General features: G+C 41.1%; 1 protein-coding gene across 1 annotated transcript in view; it reads right to left on the minus strand.

The window, feature by feature from the left end:
* Nucleotides 1–19696, minus strand: part of lzts2a (leucine zipper, putative tumor suppressor 2a) — a 53871-nt gene that overhangs the window by 26696 nt on the left and 7479 nt on the right. Inside the window, exon 2 of the mRNA XM_050071097.1 lies at nt 2123–2217. The gene's annotated coding sequence lies outside the window, so the exon portion shown is untranslated. The remainder of the gene's footprint in view (nt 1–2122; nt 2218–19696) is intronic.

Below are 19696 nucleotides of genomic sequence, written 5' to 3' on the forward strand. Positions count from 1 at the left end.
GGCCTTGAGCTGATAGAAATGATAAGCAGCTCATGTCAGGACGCAGTGTTGTGTGACTGCTCGTGGCCCAAAAACAAACAAAAACAGACTGACACAAATGAGTTTAAAGGAGGCTTTTTGAAAGAGAAGGTGCAGAGAAAATTAGATTTGTGGTAAACAGACCACTGACTTCTCTGAGGCAGGTTTGTGTATTCGTACCAAACCGTCACGGTCCGCTAGATTGATGCACGTAATGTGGAACTCAAGTTCACAAGCACAGGTTTGACCAGACAATTTTATCAACAAAGCTGAGGTTAGCACAACAAGCTGATGAGCGCACAAGTCAGTATGGTGAGCAAAAATGAAACACCAGAGCTGGAGGACCCATGTATGAGTTTCTGTTCAGTCACAAGAGCAACAGTAGAGAGCTGTGTAACGTATGGTTTGTCACTATTGCTCCACCACTGTAGAGTATGTGAATGAGTAGGTACGCCTGTAGGTGACGCAGCTACATCACCCGACCAGCGACATGATTTGCCAAACATACACACACATGAGTAAGCGATCAGCCCCCTTCGCCTCTTGATCCAAAGGTGGAGGGCCTGAAAATGTGAAGTTAGCATTTAGCTCGCTATAAAGTGTTATATTTAAACAATTTCCCCCCGGGGATTAATAAAGTATTCTGAATCTGAATTTAAAAGAGAGACGGTTTGGGTTACGGTAAAAGTAAGGGTTACATGTCATCACTTATAAGGTTAATCATGTCTTCATGTATACTGAATTAAAAAGTGGGTTATTGCAGGGTGCCCAGTGGCTTGGTGGTTGGAGTGGGCATCCCATGTACCAGGCATCGTCTTTGCTGCAGCAGCCGTGGTTTCAATTCTGGCATGCGGCCTTTTGCTGCATGTCATCCTCTCTCTCTCCCCCTTTCACACTTGAGACTGCCCTGTCTAACAAAGGCAAAAATGCCCCAAAATATCTTTTTAAAAAGTAGATTATTGCTACACTTGGCCTCATTTTTATTTACTACTAGGTCGTGTTGTAGCAGGGTTCAAATAAGTGTCGCATTAGTGGGTTTGTCTTGTCTTCCCACGGTTTGTAGGGGCGTGTCATGTATGCTCCAAATAGAATGTGGCCACAGCTATAAACATCTCTATGTGAATGGAAACACATCAAACATCCTAACGCATATTCAACGGCATCACCCAGATGTTCCGATCACCAGGCTGATTAATTTTTTGGTGCTTTGAATGTTTAAATATAGCAAGGGTGTAACTAATTGTAACACTCCTTCTAACGCACAGGTTGTATTTTTATTGTTCTATGTATTCTGGGATTTTCAATTTCATATAATAAGAGATGCTTCCCAGTTTTATAGCCTGTTGTGATCTGTTGCCTTTTGGGAAAGTGTTTGCTTAGTGTTCAGACAGTGTAATACAGAAGTGTTTGAAATGTTTTTGATTCTTATAATGAAAACAGTTTACCAAAGGTGCCAGTGGGGAAATGTTTCCTCAGTCCCCAGCAATAGGACTGTGTCTGTCTGTCTACTGTCTGTTCAAAATAATAGACAGGAACATTAGATTTTGCTCCCTGCTGTACTAAACTCACACCGAAGTGTGACTCCTAAACCAGGGTATGAACCGAACCATGACTTCTGTGTCCCATCACACCCCTACTTTGAGGTACTGTTGTCACCCTGCTGTTGTATGGAACAACACAGGCTCAGGCACAAATTCCTGACCCTCTGACCCCTCATCTCCTCCTCCCCTAAACCCTCCTCCCCCCTGTGTCACACACTCCGACTGCCATCCATCTCCAAACCCAATCCCTAACCAGACACTTCAAAGAAGGAGGCCAAGACCCCCATTTCCATAAATGTGCGTGCATGTGTGTCTGTGTGACAAAGTGACCACAGCGGGTCACTCTAAACTGAGCCCACACCAAGAAGTCAGGCCATTGATCAATGTCCCCTGCGCCCCGAAAGACAGGAGAGAAAAAGAACAACACCGAACGGGAGGGAAAGAGAGAACAAGAGGCGTAGGAGGAGTCAGGGACGCTTGAGTCAGCAAATATTGAAGGTCAGTGTCGTCAGAGAAGGGTTTTGTCTGCAGAGGGTGCTTTATTTTTTTGTGTGGTTCTTTACCTCAGAGTGTCGCCCAGCGTACTCCGCCTGGAGGTCTGGGGGAGACAGGGAACTTGCAGAGAGCTCTCATCCCAGGACCTCACTCCTGTCTTGACCTGAGGGGAAAACACAAGAGTTAATGTTAACCTGTTTGCAGCATTTACACCATATTAAACCTGAAATACATTTTTGGCCACTTGGAGGCAGTGAGAACAGGTTGTAAACACAGCATTGACATATCATCATCTTTTAAACTGATACGGTTAACTAGACTTCATACACTCACCTAGCAGTTACAAAGCAACATTATCATTTGTTTGGTGGCGTGTTTGTGTCCGCCTGATGAATGTAAGTCCAATATTCACTCTCTTTAGCACTGTTCTTAGTTTCTACCAACCCCTGAGGGAAATATCTAAATCTTTAGCTGCTAAATGCTCCACTTTGTTCACCAGCTAGTCACTAACTGTGTCTGTCTGATAATGTACACTGCCTGTGCAAGGTTGGAAGATCACGCTATCATGCCGCCTCCCCGTGCTGCATATAAGGTACGATTGCAGAATGGGGGGACAGAGTGGTCTCGCCTTTAATCCGCGATGGGAGGTTGTAACAGCATTGAAACTGTGTCTATATGAACAGGACAGTCTGTAGGACCAGATCATGTGCAGGATGGATGTGACGTTTTGAGGACGTGTTATGCATGCAACCCACCACGGAAGATTTATAAAGCAGCTGGTGGCAATTGGCAGTTAACTCAAAGAAGAAGAACAGCGGCCGTAAATGTATTTAAATTGGGAAAACATTGAGGTCCAGGAGCTCCTTAACCTCAGAGGACAGGATGAGATCAGCTGCCGTATAACAGAGATGATAAATGATTGTTACTGACACGTTACTGCCATTGTTGTTGTTTAGATAGCGCTGCTGACGAATATGTTATATGTCACACTAGAGGCTGACGCTGTTGTGTTACATATCTCGCCTCTTGATTCAGCAAATCTGCAATGCAGTGTATAGTCGCACACTGAAGCAGCATCATGAGGTCATCATTTGGTTCTGTGTAAAAATGCAAAGGAGGCATAAAGAAGGGACTTTGTAGCGGCCCTATAGCACGATCTCTGTGTAAAAATGGCTACTGAAAACAGTCTCCTGCTATGGCTTATGAAAACTAAACTGTGAGAGCAAATGAAACAAAACAGTAAAGTTAAAAAAGGAGTTGAAACTCATTATAAAGCTCTATAACGCCGAGGGGAGCTGCAGATTGGAGTTATAATACTCAAGTGACTCCTTTCACAGTTGTCACAGTTTTCACATCCTACTGTTGTGGTTAAGGTGTCGACCAGAAGGCGCAATGTACAGAGACCTTTGTGGGTTTCAATATTCTTTTAAGATTGTCAAGACTTGGGCCGCTTTGTACAAGTAATGGATTTAGAAGTGTATTTAAGTGACGTGTGACTATTAGGTAGATCCAGTCTAGTCTATCTCTCAGTAACTGTAAAACCATCCCCTGAACAAGCACCCACATGCAAACAAACAATATAACCAACAACACTGAGCTTCTCCTGATGACCTCGATTCTCACAATGAAGAAAATGCATTTTTTGATAACCTCACATTGTAAACATATATGAATGTGAGTTTGTGTGTTTGCATGTGCTTCCTGCTTAAAAGTGTGCAGAACAAACGACTTCACTGCAACTCATAAAAACAGGAGAAGAGAAAAAAGAGGGAGGAAATTATAGAAGAGAAGGAGGTAACAAGGCAGTAGAGCTTGATCATATATTGATTTTGGTTGTTATGTAATATCCTGAATTAGTGTTTCCTGGTTTTATGGGCTGCCTGAGTTAATCAAATAAAATCCCAGAGCTCATCTGACTTCAGATGAGTGAAATAAGAAGTTAATTCCTCCATGGATTTGCTTGTTATATCCACAGTACTACTGCATGTGTATTCTTGTGTGTTAATATCAGTATAGACTGTAGTGCCAAGGTATTGGGTTAAAAAAAAAACTTGTGAAGTTTGATTTTGTCAGTGTTACCACCCCCTGGTGTCCAATAACAGAAAACATAAGCTCTTTTCTTCCATTCATACACTGGAGGGTTTTATCTTCTCTTCACAAAATTGCTAATTCACCCTTTTTCATTTATGCTTTTTTATCTTCTGATCTCACCCATTATTTCGCTTTGCTCCCCCCCACCATCTCTCCAGTCTCTGCACAAGCAGCCGATGAGGTAATCAGTCAGTTTGTTACAGTCTGATAAGTGATACAATACAACTATTGATTTTGGCCCTGGTGTCCCAGTGCAGGGGTCAGTCCTGAGCCCCAGAGCTGCTTTCAGGAACTACGAACAGATGCTGACCAAGCTCTTTTGCAGCAATTGTCAGAAACAGACAGACTGTAGGAATATGGACAGTCACACAAAAGTATTGTCAAGGCAAACTGTATCAGCTGGAGGTTGATGTGTTGTTGATGCACAAAAAATCAGATATTCAGGTCAAACTTTGATCAACAATGGATGAAATCATCAAATGACTTCCACATGAATGGCATAATGACATTACCCTGGATTATAAGGTAGAGAAATGTCAAAGTGCATTGTTTTCCCGTCCACCACATAACACACAATGGAGGAAAAGAAGAGAAGCTTGACCTTTTTCCTCCATCACCCACCAAACATCTTCAGTTCAATTTCATTTGGAAAACAGGACAAAATACAAAACCTTTTAAACTAAATCAATACATCAATTTGACATATGATGACATAAAGCACAATTATTGATCAACCTATAGATTTCCTTACAGCTCTTATGTAGCTGATGTTTTTAAGAAGCTCAAATATCATCAATATGGAGCAAACATGAAATTAAATTATGTGTTGGTCTGTCAACAGAAAATCTCACAAACTTATGAATGTATTTCCATGAAATCTTGAGGTCAGTTAGGCTTTAGGCCGAAGTACGACTGATTAAAGTGGCTATCAGGATCTGGGACTCCTGCCATTAGATGATTATTGTGTTTCAGCCATTTGAGGTCCGATTCGATGGCCACATGCTTTGAGGTTGTTATTGTGGACACAAGTGAAACACTGCCTGATCATCTGAAGCCAGGCATGGGGTACAGACATACGTGTGTCCTAACAGGGAGCCCCCAGGAGGACAGATGGCCAAGGCCTTCCCCGAGGGACACAGGAGAGGGTTGGGGGTTATTTTAGTGAGATAACAGGGGTTTATTCAGATGCCCCATCCCCCTTTAAGCTGATTCTTTTCTTGGATGTGCATACATCAACATCACAGATATGAGATATATAGAGGACTAAGCAGGGACTCGGACCAAAACAGATCTGTAATAAATCAATGCAGGGTGCCAGTGAGTAGGCTTGGGTGGTATCTATTTTTCCATACCTTCATAGTTTTCTGACCTCTCACTGGGATATATGGTATATCATGATGGTGTTACTGTAGCCCCAACCTCTAGCTCTTTTAGTTTGATAAACTCAAAAAATGTCGAAAAAGGAAATATTCTTAGGCCTATTGTCCTTACTAAACAGAACAAATTTTACAGAACTAGCTTAATAAAGAATGTAGAGTAGACGTCACACCATTTTATATTTTTTGAAGGGGGGCGCCATGTTGTATTGATTGATCGCACTGTGTTATCTGTCCCTGCTATGGTGGACAAACTAATCGCGATTAACAAAACAGATCCATACAAACCGGAGCTCAACGCTGAATTACAGACCCAGATGCACTACCACCACTCTCATACTGGGACATTATAAACTCTCATTTTTGGACTGAGTGCATACACCTTGGTAACAGAGGTAACAGAGCACGTACTTTAGAAGATGGAATCCCCTGTCCTAAATGGCGTGACACACCCTCACACTCTCTACTGTCTTGTGACCTTGATGTAAAACACACCTTATTCAAACTCACCAAAACAATCTCAGTCAGTTTTACCACTTTTACAGCAATAACCAACTCTGATTTGGTCAAAAAAAATAAAAAAAAACCTTAATTCACAGCGTTAGGCGTAAAAATAAGTTTTGCCCCCTGTCCATCTCTGCCGTTGCTGGACAGCTTTAGTCCTGTAACGCTGTCCCCACCACTCACATTGGCCATGTTTCTCAGCTCAGCTGCCTATTCCAACAGTTGACCTCTGGTGGCACATGCTGTGCACTGCATCACCTCGATACAGAAACTCTGTATTTGTCTAATAAAAAGAGGAGCATCTGTATTTTTGACGGTATTACAAATCATACCATTTAGATTTCTAAATACCATGGTGTACTGTAATACCATGATACTGGCCAAAAATAACTGATGAGACAACAAAATTCAGTCCAGGGTGAAATCGAGGTATCACAGCGGTAACTTTCAACAATGGTGAGTGTAACAGTAGAAATACAGCATTCACTAATGTACCAGGAATATGAGCATGTATTTGCCAAATGATGTCACGTTGTGTCAAAAGTTGTGCCACTTTTCAGCTGGATAACCTTGAACTGTTTTGCCAGAGCTGGACTGACCTCTTTCAAATTAATTAGAGGGCTTCACTCCTTTGCACAGTCATTAATTTTGCAGTTATATAGTCATAAACTGAAATATTGATCAAATTAAAATTTTGACCTAATGATGGCACTAGATGAGTTACACTATGGCATCACCAAGGTTATCATACTTCATCATCGAGGGAACATGAATGTTGGGACAAAATTTTATCGATAAAAACAATGCATTCAAAACTGCAATATGACTAAATGTAATATACAAATCACAAGAGCTAAATGGTACAACATACCATCATAAATGAAGCATTGTGGTGCAACAGAGATATTCCAGTCTAAAGATCACACTTCAGACATAAGGGGACATGCTTGTTAAGTAACACTGGCAAAAATGACATATTCATCAAATTTTTTTAGGTTTTTTTTTTTTCATGAAAATGAAATGCAGAAATTACCATTCCCACTAAAATTGCGACTCATGTCACAGTCACAATATCTGTCAAATTAATCGCAGTGATTAATGATTTTCTTTTTCTTTTTCTTTTTTTTTTCATAATTTACAACCCTAATCCATTCAATAGTTGTCAGGACATTTCACTTAAATGTCAACCTCATCATGGCACTAGAGGCAAAGTCAGGGAATCACCGAAGTCGCTGGGATTCATCCTCTGGCAACCATGAACATTATGTGGCAAACTTCATGGCAATCCATCCAACAGTTGTCTGACATTTTCATCTGGACCAGAGTAATGGACTGACATGGCCATCCCTACAGCCATGCTGCTGCTAGTATTTCTAAAAATCAAAGAAAGACTTACAAACGAACAGTGATTTCAAATGAAGGCACACATACTGAACTGTTTGCACACACATGCGTGCACATATAATTCCATCGATATGACCCTGGCCTTTGTGATCAGCTTTACATTTTTTTTAATTTTCATAAATCCACTTCAAGGCCAAAAGACATGACCTGTGATGATCTCTCCAGGGTGTGGAGTTGATGAACACACACACACTGAACCCCCTTTCTGTGCACTATCTCTAATCAGGAGATGACATCTCACCCTGTATGATAGGCTGATGTGAACCCATGGCTGCAGATTAGATAGAGATTATTAATCCTTTAGATCACTGGTAGATAGATTACCTCGCTATAGCAGCATATGTCCTCACCGCAGGGACCACACTTAATGTGAGTACAATGACACTATGATTCAGGGTCACACTCCCACAGGGCGCTGCAGTATTAACTTCAGCTCAGGGTGTCATTAATGTTATGCAGCCCATGTGGTTTGGGTTCACTTTGTTAATCACAGCGCCGCTAACGTTAGAGTTATTGGGTTACTCCAGGTCTCTACTGTGTTTCAATGCTGTGCTGATGAGGGAGGAGTAAAGGAGGGTGAAGGAGAAAGAAGCTGCCGTCACACGAAAGGCGTGGCTAAATCTGTGCCAAGGTGACTCTTGCAGAATGAAACAAGAGAGAGAGAAGTGCTCAGCTCCGTCCTAAAGAATGACAAACACATGGACACATGTATTAGACTTTTCTATGGGTAGGTAATGGGGACAAAAACTCCATGTACCACAGCATACATCATTTTATGATGCAATATCAACATATATGTTATATAGCACATTTTATGAGAAACAGTGTAGAGATGAAATAACTAGGGCTGTGATTCACTATCATTTTCCTTTTTGATTAATTTGCCAGTTATTTTCTTTATCAATCCATTAATAGTTTTCTTGCTTTATTTGTAAAATGTCAGAAAATAATGAAAAATGCCCTTCACAGTTTTCCAGAGTCCAAGGTTACATCTTCAGATGTCTTGTTTTGTCACAAAAACAGTCCCAAACCCCACAGAGACATTAAACTTACAGTGATGTAAAACAGAGGAAAGAGGCAAATCTTCACATTTGAGCAGCTGGAACAAACAGATGTGGCTTTTTTTCTTGAAAAATGGAAAAATCGTTCATCAAATGTCAAAAATAGCCAGAAAAGATGATCAATTTATTTTCTATTAAGAGACTAAATGATTTATGAGCTAATTGTTTAAGCTCTAAAATGAACCAGACAGGAAAATCTGTTCTGGGCTAATCCAGTGATTTACACCAATCACAATAGTTTATCATAATTAGAGGTGTAAGAAAAAATTAATACACTTGAGAATCACAACATTATATTTTGTGATACCGTACCAATAGGCTTACTCTAAAATATTATGACAAATTTTAATTTTATGCAATCTTTTATTTTCTTAATTTTTTTTAAAGAATCCTGCAGGCTGTTTTTATTTTATTTTTTTTAACTGATAGAGGTAAACTAAACTGCCAGCTTTATGCATTATAGTAGCACGACGGTCAGGACAGAGAAACAAGGACTGACAGGGTGTGTATGTGTGTGTGTGTGTGTGGGCATGTGCGTGTGTTTGAGAGAGCAAGTGACAGACAAAATGGAGGAGAAGTTGGACTATTTCTGAGTAAGTTATGGATGCTGCTTTGTCACTTTTTGACCCCTCTGCCAGAGCCTGTGATATTTATACTCCAGTGAATTAAAGAAAATGGCAGCTCAGCATATGTGAGCATATTGATCAGTGATGTTGATGGGAGCAAATCTTCACGATGGTGACCAACTTATTCACTTAAAAAGGTACCACATTGCCCACCTGGCAGCCTACAGTTCATCTGATAAATAAATCTGAATTGTTATTTTATAAACATGCAGCGAATGCCAGTAGCGCCACCACAAACCTGTGCCCCACTATTAGTGTGGAAGGATGAAAGGGTTGAGAGTGGGTTGGGGGTGGGGGATGGCATCATCCATTGGCCCCAATTGCAATATACTGAATCTTACCCCAGTATGGTGATACGTATCATATTGCCAGATTCTTGCCAATGCACAGCCCTAATAACACCGGTGCAAACATTTGGTAAATGCAATGTTGCCTGGTTACAGCTCGAACAAAGTGTTTAGCTTCTCATGATTTACACTGTAAACATAATATTTTGGGATTCTGGACTGTTGGTCAGACAAAACCGACAATCTGAAGAAGTCAAGCAGACGTTTTGGTCTATTTTCTTTCATTCCATGAACCAAACATTTAATTAATAATCAAGAAAATAATACCCAGATGACGAACACAATATAAAGTTGCATCCCTGGTCTGATACAGCCAGAGATATCTAAGTGATAGCTTCCTCTGTGTAAACTGAAAAAACTCAGTATCACTGTGTATATCATCATATTGCTCTTCCCCAGACATATCTATTAAATAATGGAGCATACGAGTCAACAGCGCCGTTTCTACACCAGAATAGAATCAATGGGAATAGTAAAACACTCTCCAGGAATAGAGCAGTCAGGTAATGCAATTTCTATGTATCTCTCTTTCCATTTTCGCTGTCATTAACTGAACACTCATATTGTACTCTGCGCCCGGCACTCTGCCGTCTGCCACTGTGGTTTTTTCCAAGAAAGTGAAAAGCTGCTTTGTTGCCATAATATGCCCTGTGTGATGCTTGGCCCACTTTCCAGCTTGCTTTCATTGTGTAAGCACACATACATAAAACATGATTTGCTGCTTCAATTTCTGACTTTTATTCAGCTGGGATTTGGTGGCAGACAACATCAGAGCCATGAAAAGCAGAGCAGAGCAGCGGCGAAATGCAACTCTCTCTCTGATCCTCTGAGCGAGGGAGGGAAAGAGAGATAGAGATGGAGAGTTGGCTTCGTTACAGAGAACAAGGTTTAATCACTGACCTCTACTCTTACAACTGAAGACAAATGGCCATGATTAATGAGGGCCATTCATCTTATAGGTTACGGAAAAAAAACAACAATGGCGACTGCATTTGCCCGCGCTGCTCTGATAGATCTATCTGCCGAATATATTAAACTCCAACTCTGTTAGTTTGCACTTCACTTCTGATCCAGGAGCTCAGGTCAGGCTCCGTGTAGAGCCAGGGCTGGTCACTAGAGGGCAGCCTGTCTAAGTGTGGATATGCAAAGGTGGCTTTTCTCAATAAAAACTGATTTGATATTCAGACCTCAGGGACACACTGTTGTAACAACAATTAATAGAAGAAATAATTATTTGAATACATCCTGTACCAAACTAAGCCCTCTAGCTTTGTTTTAATTCATGCCTTAAATCAACTATTTCACCTTTATCCAGCAGCAGAAGAAAAGCATGCACTGAGATCAGTGTGAGAAGTACTGTGTACTGTGTATATGCACCAAAATGTTTTACCTGCACCATTTTACTGCACCATTTGGTGTATGAATGTGTCCATCTTTATCTACTCTTCTGCTACGGCTGCATTTGACCGAAATTACATTTACAGTGCAACTACTTCAAATTTAAGAAACATTTTGTGCAGCTTCTTAGTAAAACTAATATAGAAATGTTTTTTTGATGTTATCAAATTAGGACTTCATATGACTGACTGAATATTGACCTTTACTTAGGTTTAAGTACCTAAACAACAATGCCAGTATTACTGGTAAACAGGGATGAGAATTGATAAGATTTATTGATACCAGTGCTATTATCAAATCTGCCTATGGCTCTGTTTCTTTATCGATTCCCTTACTGATTCCGGATCAATTTTCTGTGTGGTAAAAAGTAGCCCTAGACAGGTTTTAAGACTCAGTGCAACTGTCTGAACACAGTGCAACTTTGTGGTGCTATATATCCTCAGAAACAGACGTGCTGCTGGAGCCTATCCCAGCTGACATTGGGGAGAGGCGGGGTACACCCTGAACAGGTCACCAGACTATCACAGGGCTGACACATAGAGACAGACAACCATTCACACTCACATTCACACCTACGGTCAATTTAGAGTCACCAATTAACCTGCATGTCTTTGGACCGTGGGAGGAAGCTGGAGTACCCGGAGAAAACCCACACTGACACGGAGAGAACATGCAAACTCCATACACCTGGGTTTGAGCCAGAAACCCTCTCGCTGCAAGGCGACAATGCTATCCACTGCACCACAGTGCCACGAATCAGAAAAAGAAAAGTTTTGCTACAGATATTTATGTCTACTTGTCTATTTGTGTCTTCACCATTTGAACTTGTTGGGTCTCCAGCAGTGATTTAAAGAGATCATTATTAAAGGTTTTGAGGTAAAATCACTCTTAGACATCTGAAATGTGACTAGAGACACTGCTTTTTTCCATTAGTGTCACAAGCCAAACAGGCTGGAGAACTATGATTTAATCTTTATAAGGTGTTGTAGTTGTCAGATAAATGTTGTGGAGTAAAGGTACAATATTTAGCGCAGTAGAGGTATAAAGTAGCATAAAATGGAAATATTCAAATATCGCTTGAGTAAATGTACTTCTACGGCTGCCAGAGGAGAATGAGCTCATCATGTACAGTACTCAATCCTCCCTGAAGTCAAACGGCTAATCGATACACTCCTCCTCTAACTCTCCTCCCCGACCCCTCTCTCTACTCTGTAATGTTCCTCTAAGATTTCAAATCTTACATGAGATCGGGTGGGGGGATGGCAGCAGCAGCGGCGGCGGAAGTGGTGGGTCAACTCTATCTCTGGAACTGATCTGAAGAGCAGAAGTTGATGCTCAGCCACAGCCGCACACAATCAACTTCTACTATTAAAATCACACCAGAAGAAAAGGATGATGTTGCATGTTCATAGATAGTTGATGACTAATGGGGGTCTTCTGTGGGGACACAGTGAGACGTGGTCAGGAGGACCAAAACCGACTGCACCGAGGAAATGAAGACACCAGGATGAAATTAATGAATGAGGGAAAAAAAGACTGTAGGAAAGTTTTAATTTGACTTTTCAGTGCTTAAACGACAGCCAAAAGCTTTGTCTTGGCTTTTGTCGTCTCCAGCTCTATCAACCTGCCACTGCTGTTGTAAGAATTTGTCTGTCTGGAGGATGTGGATCATCTCCTTTCATTCACACACTTTATCTCCTCTCATATTCTTCTCAGTCTCCCCGTCTTTAGCTTTTCTTCTATTATGTCAAATACATTTCTATGCACAGATTCCTTCTTCCTCAGCTCAAAGCAGAGGGAACATAGTGTGCATGGGGAAGTTGTCACAGAGCAGGGGGTCTGCCAGACGAAAGATCTGCTCATATTTCACGGAAACACACTGAAGCACCTGTCAGCATCTGGCTGCAATTTAACTGCGCGTTGAGCCTAAATACAGAGAAAGTTGAAATGAGACAAACAGCATGAGAGGCTGCTGTCACGCTTCACGCCCGCTGCAGAACTGTGAAAGATTTTTGTCTCTATCGTGTTTCCCCACCCGTGTCACAAGAACACATGGAAACAACTCAGAGGCTGCAGTTCACGGAGCAGTGCTGGCAGAAGTACTAGTAAAATAATGTGAAAATACTCCATTACAACTATAAGTCCTGCATTCAAAAATCCCACTTAAGTAAAACTGCAGCGATATTATCAACAAAATATTCAGTGCTTAAAAATGAACCTGCATTTATCATTCAAAGCGGTTTACACCAAATGCAACTTTCACCCATTCACACACACACATTCATACGCTGATGGCAGAGGCTGCCCTGCAAAGTGCCAATCTGCTTATCAGGATCTAATCTCATCACTCACACACAGACATCCACACACCGATGGCACAGCCTCCGAGAGCAATTTGGGGTTCAGTATCTTGTCCAAGTTCACTTCGACATGCAGACTGGAGGAGCCAGGGATCGAAGTGCCAATCTTCCAATTAGTAGACGACCTGCTCCATTTCCTGCAACTCAGCCAACCAAACAAACCTAACAAACAAGTATGTAAAGTAAAAGTATACATCATGCAGAAGGACCCTACAATACTACAATATTGTATTATTACCTTCGCCAAGGAGATATGTTTTTGTTTCCGTCTGTCTGTTTGTCAGCAGGATTACAGAAAACTAATGATCTTCATGAAACTTTGTGGAAGGTTGAAGCATGGGCAAAAGAGGAAACCTTGAAATTTTGGAGCAGATTTTATTTAAAGGATGGATACACAGATTATTTTTCACTTTCTGTCACTCTTCCAAATAGGGCGTTTGGCCACGGTGGTCTGCGCTCTCAAAATGCCTGTCTCTTCTAGTTATTGGTGCTGCATCAGTGTTTAAGCAGCATTTAAGATGTTCTGCTACACAAATGTGCAGTCTTGTTTCTCTTTAATTTTTGCAGTTTTGTGAAGTATAACATTCTGACCTTTTCTGGGCCTCGAACAGTTATTTAAATGAAACCATATTAGACATTTTAAAGGGGAAATGTCACTGTGGTGGGGATGGGACTGCTAACAACATCTGAAATGTAACAAGGGACTCCAATAGAGCTGCAACGATTAATTGATTAGTTGTTAACTATTTAAGTAATCGTCAATTAATGTGATGTTTTAAGAAAACTAAAAGACAAAATCTCTGATCCCAGTTTCTTAAATGTAAATATTGTCTGGTTGATGTCCTCCTCTGTGACTGAATATCTTTGGGTTGTGAGCAAAACAAGACATTTGATGATGTGAATTTGGGCTCTAGGGAACACCAATCAACTTTTTTCACCGTGTTCTGACATTTGTAGCCCAAACAACTAATTGGTTAATCAGGAAAATAATCACCATTTAAATGGACAATGGAAACAATGGTTAGTTGCCATCCTAGACTCCAAGTAGATGCCGCTTTTATGTAAAGGGGACACAGGCCAAAAATAGACAGTGTTGTGTATTTTATAAGCCTATCATGCTTTAAACATGTAAAATCTTACTCTGAAAACTAGCTATGGTTGCCAAATAAATGCAGTGCAGTTAAAGTATAAGTTCCTTCTGAGACGAAGGACAAACAGTACTTGAGTAAGTGCAGTAGTGTAATAAATTTCCACTACTGTCACAGACGTGCCACTCTGTGTCACAGCAGAGAGAAAACTCTTATTTACAGACTATGATCAGTAAGCAACAAAGGCATGAAGAGAAATAGCTCTAGATTAAGTTCGAGACAGAAGAACAAGGAAATAAAAATGCTAATATTTCTCTCAAGCCCTACAATGGTTCTCGAGCTCTGCCACGATGTACTACACACTACATGGTGAGAGTGAAAATGAATATATTGTCTGGATCTCTGTAAGCGTGCAGGCGCCTGCACATGTGCATATTGTGAATGCTTACGTTCATGTGTGTTCATGAAAGTGTGTCTGTATACATGTGTCCTCTGCCACGGCCACAGTAAGTGTGTTATTGGAGCAGGGTGAGCCGGAGGCAGAGACGGCAGAAACAAACGAGGTCCTGTGCAACCCGGAGACTGTTCCATGAATCATCCAGGAACTTATACAGTCGCTGGCCGGTCCTCACAGCCTTCAGCTCACATTTAATAACTTCCCATGAAATGTTTCCCGTTGTAGGCTGATTAAAAAAATAAAATGTATTTGGTCATATTCCCCTAAAAAAACAAATAAATATACATGGCCAGTGGTTAGAAGTCGCGTTATTGACTTTACGCAAGGAAATGAGAGCTGTTTTTGTGTAGTGGAGCCAAATCTGGGACCGAACAAGCGTGAAAATGAAACCAAAATGACCCTGAGCCAACACCGCTACAGTACATAAAAATAAACAAAAAAAGTTATCAGCAGAACACCACCTGAATTTAGCTTAAAACAGGAGCTATTTCTTCTGCCTGTGACTCAGTTAGATCATGCGTGCGTGTGCAATTGCCTGCAGCAGGTACGAAAAACAAGAGCGCAGATACCATCAAAGTCGGCCAGAAGGGAAGCCCACAGTTCGATGTAGTTGAGGGAACACGTTTCTCTCTCTGAAACACACGCATCCACCTGCACGTGCGCTTGTAGTTGAACGTATGTGTGAGGACAGGAAAAAAAAAATGAGAACACAGATATGCAAATGTGATCTAAGAACAAAAAATAACTTGAAGGACATGGGAGATGGTGCACGGTTAATTTATTCCCAAGATTAAGAGGTAAAATCAGGGAGAAGATGTTCTTTGGTGTGAACTCTCTGTGTTTGATTTTGTGTTTTAAATTGAAGCCACTGCTCTCTGAAGTGCACCATTTGCCTTAAAAGACAATCTTGTCGCGCGCTGAGCTGAGTGGCACACAATTTCCCCCACCTTTCACAGCATGTATATATATATCTCACGACACTGTGTGACTGTTAACTCTAGCACCTTACACACACACATACACACACACACACACCGTCAGATCTGTCAGTGTGTAATTTTTCTTTAACTCAGTGGCAAAGGTCAGCGTACACACGTTTTCGTGACAGCCTCAGCCCCAGGGTATACTATATACTGTTTAGATGTGTGTATAGAGCTAATGGAGACCGACATGAGGACTGACATGGACGCTGAGCTGTGCCACACTGGGCCAGGCGGTCTAACCCAACAGCAGGGATAAACTATAAATAGACTCATCTCATTCACCCCCCCCATCCTCCTGTTTCCTCTTTTCCTTTATCTGCAGACCTTTTATCACATTCACTTTGCTTTCTATTTCCTCCACCAACTCCATCTTCCATCCCTGCATCTCCATCCTAATTTTCATCCCTCCCCCATTTTCAGTCTCCCTCTGTCTTTTGTCTCTGAGGATTTTTGTCCCAAAGAGAAGATGAGCTAAAATAACAAAGAAAGAATGAAAGAAATTCAAAATACTGGAAATACTGGAATAACAAATAGGCCACCGCCAATCTTGTGATCTCAGAAGACAGCGGGAGAGTGTGTGGGATGGAGAAAAGGGGGAGATGGGCTAGTTAAGGGGGGAGACGGAGGGGGAGACTGAGTTATGTAAGCGAGGCTAATCCCCTCCCAACCCTGCATAGTAAATGAGACAGGATGACACTGGCCTCATTTCATCCGTTCATCTCCGTATCCAACCGCCGCTACCCATCCAAACCGCTCCGTCTCCACCTTAATCTATCCGTTTGATCTCTGACAGCAGACAAGAGCTACGTCCTAAACTCCAGCAAATCCTGGTCGGCTGACACTTTATTTTATCCTCATGTCAACAATAACATCTGATTTTTGAAAGCTCTCTCACAGTGGGGAGGAATGGGATATATTCCTGTTCGACAAACTCAGCTGACAGCTACTATAAATATTCCAGATCTTTTCTAGTATCCGATACCAGACATTTCTGTTCTAAAAGTGGAGCTACAGTAACAACATGTCTTAAATTTAGACTCAGACAAAGGCCTAGCTCCCACCACATGACATGACCCTCACCCCTCCAGCCGACAGCCTGACCTCTCACCCACCTGGTCACCCAGACACCCTAATCTGTAGAGGTATGCTTAGCTTTAAAGGGTCAACAAGGCCAACTTAGGGGCCACCTATCAGCCATCGCAGCACACTACTAGTGACTGGATCATCTCACAAGGAAACATAAGGTATCACATAGCATGTAAATGGTTTTAAAATGACTCCCTCTGTGCTTTGTGTTTAGTGCTAAGCATGCTAACATGAGCATTTAGCTCAAAGCACAGCTGTGCAGCCTCACAGAGCTGCTAACATGGCTCAAGTCTTGTCTGATGGTAATTTTAAAGGGTAGGCAATCATGAAATAATCAGTGTCATAAATAAAAGGTGTGTAAGCTGCACATATTTTTATCTTCAAGGGCCCAACTGTAACTAAATTTACATATTTGAGAGTTTAAAGAGTAACTAAACATCAGAATGTAAAGCAGTGTTTTGCTGCCATCTCTGGTTGAAAGTTTGTTTCAGCCTAACACTGCACCCTGCATCACTGACTACGTTCACATGCACACTAATATTCCACTAGTATTCCAATATGCTGAATTTGATATGGGTCATGTAAGCAGAATTAAGATATTCTGAATTTGGCTTTTTTTAATGTAGTATTTTCCAATTAAGACATGTCAGATGTGGCAGTATTATCTGGGTTTTAGGTGCATTATTTGGACATGTATACAGCTAATTCAAAATATGCGTCTCCATTGGGGTTTTGACCCGCAGTTTGCGACACACGGCCTATTGCATGTTTACAGTCAGCTCTGTGCGTTGTATACACACCTAGCCAACAGCTTGCTGGTGTAGAGATACTTGCTAAAAAAGAAAAGCCCACATTTCAGGTTGGAAATAGAAACACACCTACTTTCAAACATTATGAAAGACTTGGATATCAACAAGTTTTTCAATATGTGCAAATATCACAACACCTACATTTTTAAGAAGGCGGGTGAAGGAATGAAGGAAGGAATAGTGAAGTCCACCACCAGTGGAAAACATTGAAAAAATCCTATTTTTACAAAAAGAAGTAAAATGGAACAGCTCTAGCTGCTCCACTTTTCTACATTTTGCTGTAATAAACTACATGCTAGCGCACGTTAATCTGGGTTTGCACATCTGCACGTAAACAGGAACATAAGTCATGTTAACAGGCATACTGTCATTTAGAAATAAGGACAAAATCCAGCATATTTTGTGCATGTTAACGTAGTCAGGAACAGGTGTTAAATGAGCTGTGTTGCACTTGTAACTATTTCTAACCAAATACCTCTAAATCAATATTGCAATGATAGTGTAGGGTTGTGACTGTTGGTGCTTTCACAAAATATTTACACAATGAAATGTCTGACAAATAATCATCAGTAATGTGGATATATATAATGACTAAGTGAGTAAAGGTAAAAAAAAAAACATCACTTAAGTGTAATGCTGCCTTTAAAAGCAGGAAAAGACAACACTTACGATATTACAATATCCAAAATCTAAGATGATTTCTAGTCTCAAAGCAGCATATCAATACAATATACATACATTGCCCAGCCCTAACTCTACCTTGGCACACCAGTAATGTCATGGTGTACTGATACAATGTGCAGTGCTATGTGTCACTGCAGCAAGAGGAAAAGTTGGAGGTCAGCTTAAAAAAAAACAACAACAAAGAAATAATCACGAAGACACATGTTTTCAAAGACTCCCTTAAATATGGTTCTATAAAACTAGGTACATATAGTATAAGATATTTATTTTTTTAGATATTTTATTATGCAGGTGAGACTCTCTTTCTGATAAACATATCTTTGGCATTTCCGTGCTGCAATTTCTTGATATCTAATCAAATCATTTATGCCAGTATAGCTGTGATTAGCTAAAATCATCCCACAAGATTAACCACCAGTCATGTTCTATGACCTTCATTAATGGGTTTTATGAGTTTTTTTACTTTACAATCAGCCATTAATCTTTCTGTGTAAATACAACATTAATAAATGTTTATTGGTCCTGATGATTGACAATGTTTTCATAAAAGGCAGATGGTCAAACTATGTATTTAAGTAAAGCTACAATGCCATTATGATATTGTTTATTAACCCTCCTCCACCTCTCCAATCCTCCTGCTCAGACAGGACGCTCCACTAAACTTTGACCTACTTATGTCTGCCCTCAGTCTGGGCCGAGGGGGGGGGCAAACGCCAAGATTCCAAACACAGTGAGCTTCCCGCTGACCCAGCCTGTTAAAAATAATAATATGAATATCAAAGGCTTATTTGGACAATACATCTTTTGAATGAATCACAGGGGGAAGCCGAGGGAGGCTTGAGGACGCGTGCATGTAAAAGAATCACACTGGACCCATTGTTTAGTACATTTAAAATTCAGCTGGACAAACGCACACACAAACAAACACACACTGGATCTCATGCTGAGGACTTGATTTCACTTTTCTGCTGATCACCCACAAGACAAACCCCGTCCTTCATCTTTCTATCCACACTGTGTCTCTCGTTTCCAAGAAATCTCACTCAGCAGATGGACACAATCCTCCATAACCAATTCTCCGCAGGATAATGCAGAGCAGACAAAGACACTGCAACACAAAGGCAGACAACACCTCTATGATTCAGCTCTGTCGGTGTGAGACCAAGTCCCAGTGAAACTGAGCTGAAATCGGTGACAGCATCACTTCATAAACTGCAACTGTGTTTAAAATCTGCCAAATGTTTCATAAGCGCAGGACAGCTTCCAGGCCAGCTGAGTCCCAGCAATCCTCGTGCGACGGGACCTCTGAGGGATGAGGGCTGGCTCGGACAAGAGGGTGGTGGGAGTTATGTTACCACGTCTGGGACG

This window comes from Epinephelus moara, chromosome 19 (assembly GCF_006386435.1).
Source record: "Epinephelus moara isolate mb chromosome 19, YSFRI_EMoa_1.0, whole genome shotgun sequence".
Taxonomy (NCBI): Eukaryota; Metazoa; Chordata; class Actinopteri; order Perciformes; family Serranidae; genus Epinephelus; species Epinephelus moara.